Genomic DNA, 4,865 nt, shown 5'->3' on the forward strand with positions numbered 1-4,865 from the left:
AGCAACACTGACACTCTCTCAGGAACAAGCTGGAAATACAACTAAAATACAGAAAAACACCCTGAAAAATCAACTGAATGCCAGCTGGAGAGAACCCTGATAACCACGGGTGGAAAGTGGAGACTGCATAGAGACTGGTAGGAATTTCAGAGGTGCAAAAGGGCTGGCTGGGCTCCTACAGAAAGCAGCTAAAGTTCTGGAGGGATAGCTCAGCTGTGTGGTGTTCCCACTGTGGGGTCCCCAAGCCAGAGCACCAGAACTGAGAAAGGTGCCCACATAACATCTGGCTGTGAAATTCAGCAGGGTTGCTGTCTACTAGGGAAAGATGGCTGGAAATGCAGTCACTCTTTTAAAGGCCCAATGCACAAAATTTCATGTGCAGCCATTCACTTGGGCTCCCTCTGGAAAGAAGAATGGACTGGAGATATTTGAGAAGATTCCATAGCTCAGAAGGTAGCCACCCTGGCTCAATGTGCTGAGTCATTCCCTCACTCTGTGGAGGACATCCTTCTCTGGCGAACCTTTGAGATCAAGTTGATTTTGGCCTGAGGGGAAGGAAGTTGCTCTACCCCATTGGAATACCTCTTGCCTCAACCTGTGGTGGACAGCCTGAGACTAATCAAGACTGAGTGTCAATTGGACTGCAGGCAGAAGCAGATCTCTAGAGGCTTTGAGAGGCCTGATCTTCTATTGGGCCAAGGGCTATGGAAAACAGACCCTGGTGTACATCTTAATCCTTTCCAAAAACACCAAGCCATAGCAGAGGGAGTAAAAAAATTGTGGAATGCTGATAGCTCCAAACAGGGTTCTCAGGGCCAGTCAGAAACAGAGTATGACATTGTCCTGCACTAGAGATTGGGAGTCGTAACAGATCTGCCTCATACATAGACACAAACTCAAACATGAAGCCAACATGGGGAGACAAAACAAAACAAAACACACCACAACCACCAAATGAAAGCATAAGAGAATTCTCCAGAAGAGCTAAACAAAAGGGAGATAAGAAATTTATCAGCTATAGAGTTCAGAATAATGATGGAAAAGATGATCAACAGCATGAATAAAGGAAGAGTAACTATGAAAAAAGACCAGTCTGAAATAAAGAATGACAGAGCACTAATAATGAATACATTGGAAGGAATACACAGCAAATTAGGGGAATCCAAGGTTTGGATCAGTGAATTAGAAGACAGGGTGGAAAAAAAATCACTCAATCAGAGGAACAACAACAACAACAACAACAACAAAATTAAAAAAACAGAAGGGAGCTGTGGAACAAATAAAACATAACCATATTCGCATAATAGGAGTATCAGAAGGATAAGAAAGTGAGCAGAGAGCTAGAGAAAGTGAAGAAATAATGGCAGAAAACTTCCATAACCTGGTGAAGGGAAAAGTCACACATGTTCAAGAGGCACAGAGAGTCCCAAGCAAGAAGAACCCAAACAGGTCCATGCCCAGACACATCCTAATAAACATTAAAGACAAAAATAGAATCTTAAAGGCAATAAGAGAAATGAAATTTGCTACCAACAAAGGAGCTCCCATAAGGTTGTCAGCTGATTTCTCTTTAGAAACTCTACATACCAGAAGAGAATGGCATGAAGTATTTAAGGTAAATGAAATGCAAGGATCTGAAACCAAGATTACTATATCCAACAAGGCTATCATTCAAAATGGATGGTGAAATAAAGAGCTTCCCATACAAAAGAAAAAAGGGCTAACAGAGTTTATTACCATTAAACCAGCACTGCATGAAATGATAAAGGGACTGCTGTAATGAGAGAAATAGAGAAACCTAGGCATACAGAATTAAAATGGGAATAAATAAATTCCTATCAATAACAACCTTAAAAGTAAATGGATTAAATGCTCTAATCAAAAGACATAGGGTAGCTGAAGGGATACAAAAGCATGACCCATTTATATGCTGTCTACAAGAGACCCACCTCAGACCAAAAGCCACTGTAATTAAACAACCTGGTACTCTCCCAAGAATGTATATAGATCAAAGGAACAGAACAAAGTACCCTGAAACTGACCCAAGCCATTATGCTAAATTAATACTTGACAAATGATGCAAGATCACACAAAGCAGTCAAGACAGTGTCTTCAATAAATGGTGTTGGGAAAATTGGACAGGTACATGCAAAAAAATTGAAACTAGACACCAACTTACACCATGCACAAGAATAAACTCAACATGGATAAAATACTTAAATGTAAGTCATGAAACCATAAAAATCTTAGAAGAAACAACAGGCAGCAAAATCTCAGATATCTCTTGTAGAAATATATTTACAGATACATCTCCTAGGGCAAAGGAAACTAAGGAGAAAATAAACAAATGGGACTACATCAAAATAAAAATTTTCTGCACAGCAAAATAAACCATCACCAAAATGAAAAGGGATTTAACTGTATGGAGAATCTATTTGGCAATGATTCATCTGCTATTGTTTTCTAATATTTAAGTGGACAGTTTTCCTATTATTATCATTTAAAGTGAAAAACTAAATAGCACATGTATGCTTTCCCCAAAAATATTATTAAACTTTAGTGTTCAATCATAAGTTTTAACAGAAAAGATTCATATTATGAGGCATTCAAATAATAAAACCAGAAGTACTGCACTATTTATGATTATAATGGAGTGTAATGTTGATTACTACACATCAATCAATTCATATAATTTTATGCTTTGACAGTTCTGTTTAAAGACAGTATATTTTTTAGACTTATTGTTCCAAGAGGAATTTAGATGGACAAGGGTGCCAAATATTTATTTGATGTATTTATTTGAAATGTTTCATAATTCAAATATTAAGTGCTTATAAAAAAATTAGAAATTAGGAAAATCTATATATGAATCATACACTGGTCTTGGCTAAATAAGTGATTACTGTTTGAAAATCTTTTCTATGAAAAATTTATTCTTCACATAACTTCAATCATGTTACTTACATAAGTGCTAAGTAGCTTCTGTCAATTAGTCATAATTGCTTTTCATGTCATTATATAGACTTCCTAAACCAGTGATGGCGAACCTTTTGAGCTTGGCGTGTCAGCATTTTGAAAAACCCTAACTTAACACTGGTGCTGTGTCACATATAGAAATTTTTTGATATTTGCAACCATAGTAAAACAAAGACTTATATTTTTGATATTTATTTTATATATTTAAATGCCATTTAAGAAAGAAAAATCAACCAAAAAAAGAGTTCGCGTGTCACCTCTGACACGCGTGTCATAGGTTCGCCATCACTGTCCTAAACCAACCTGTAAAATAGTTGGATAATTATTGAGTGCAGGTTCCATAGTTTACTTATCTATTCCTGTATCCATGATCATTTAGACAGTCTTCAAATTTCTGCAGATAATGTCTATGAGCCTTTGTATTAACATTATTTCATTGAAATAAGTTTATAAGGTTAGTGGATATTTTATCATTTTGATACATGTTGCCAAATCACTGTCTTCAGAAAACTATTTTCCAATAATAATAATCTACTTTTATAAAAACCCTGGGTGGTGTTCATCATGTCCAGAACCGCCGCGACCAAGCCGAAGGAAGTCAGTCCTGCAGGGGTTGTCTTGGCAACGGCTGCGCCCTCCCCCAAGCTGTTTCCCTGGAGCTGTTTCCTGTAAGGGCAGGGTTTGAGGCAGGAACCCACCCTGGGAGCATGGAGGCATATCTTTATGAAGTGTGCAGTGCCAGCACAGCCAAGGGTGAACCTGAGTAGGGGCAGCTGAAAGGCTTAGAAAAGACAGACAAGAGAATGAAATCTGGGTCTCGGTGGGATGCTGCTTCTCTGAGAGACAGTGACTATGCCCACAGTCATGCCTTTGTTTTATAGCAGATTTGTCACAAGGCAAAGTAATGGCGTGACCAAGATGTTTAAAACATTCTCCTGGGTTTCAATCCTACTCAGCTACATGCACCTGAACTCTATCAAGCCTACATCACTCAGGCACATGGGGCTATTTGTTTGGACCATAGGTTCAAGCTTACAACTATAGCTGTTGGCTATAATTGTGCTGGGAGGGCCCTGCCCTTCAAGGTGGGACTTGCGCCTGGCAATGAGAGGACTGTGCCCTCTCATCAGTCCAAGGCTTGAACCTGTCCAAAACACTGTAGCGTTAAAAAGATTCTCAGGTGATTCTAATGTGCAGCAAGGTTGAGAACCACTGCTATAGATAATATTAAAAATATATCTAAATGTGCAATTCTTTGTCCAAAAAATGAGCATGTTTAAAAATTAAATGAAGAAAATTTGTATATACTCGATGGAGATTTTCACACATATTTGAGTGATGATTCCATTGATTCCAAAGATGATGCTGAAAAGGAAAATTTTCCCATCCAATTTCTTTTTTTTCTTTTTTTTTTATGTATAGGGCGTAATGTCACAGGAAGGCCATAGTGTTCTGCTACCCATGAGGAGTAAGCCCAAGTTGCTGTTGAATGTGTTGTACACAGTGAAGCCATTCTTCAGGAGCTCTGCTCTCTCCACACCCACAAACTTCTTAATAGTATTACTCCTTCGGGAATGCCATGTCATTAATTAAAATTGAAAGTGGGTGCAATCATCATGCTATTGAGAAATCTCAATTGTAAATGTAAATGGGGTCTTTGTAATAGTACCAGATTTATTATCAAATGATTATGACCTAACATTATCAAAGCTGAAGTATTAACAGGATCTGCAGAGGGAGAGGTTGTTCTGATTCCAAGAATTAATTTGTCCCCATCTGACACTGGCCTCCCATTTAAATTGATTCAATGACGGTTTCCCGTGATGCCAGCATTTGGGAAGACTATTGATAAATCACGAGGACAAACTCTAGACAAAGTAGGCATATTC

At 38.2% G+C, this 4,865-nt stretch overlaps 1 non-coding gene across 1 annotated transcript; it reads right to left on the minus strand.

Moving 5' to 3' along the window:
- Positions 1–4,390: 4,390 nt before the first annotated feature.
- Positions 4,391–4,519, minus strand: LOC118652388. Its single transcript, XR_004966621.1, has one exon. It is a non-coding gene; the product is annotated as a small nucleolar RNA SNORA11 (small nucleolar RNA).
- Positions 4,520–4,865: the final 346 nt, after the last annotated feature.

Source organism: Myotis myotis, unplaced genomic scaffold (assembly GCF_014108235.1).
Source record: "Myotis myotis isolate mMyoMyo1 unplaced genomic scaffold, mMyoMyo1.p scaffold_m19_p_3, whole genome shotgun sequence".
NCBI classification, from domain to species: Eukaryota; Metazoa; Chordata; class Mammalia; order Chiroptera; family Vespertilionidae; genus Myotis; species Myotis myotis.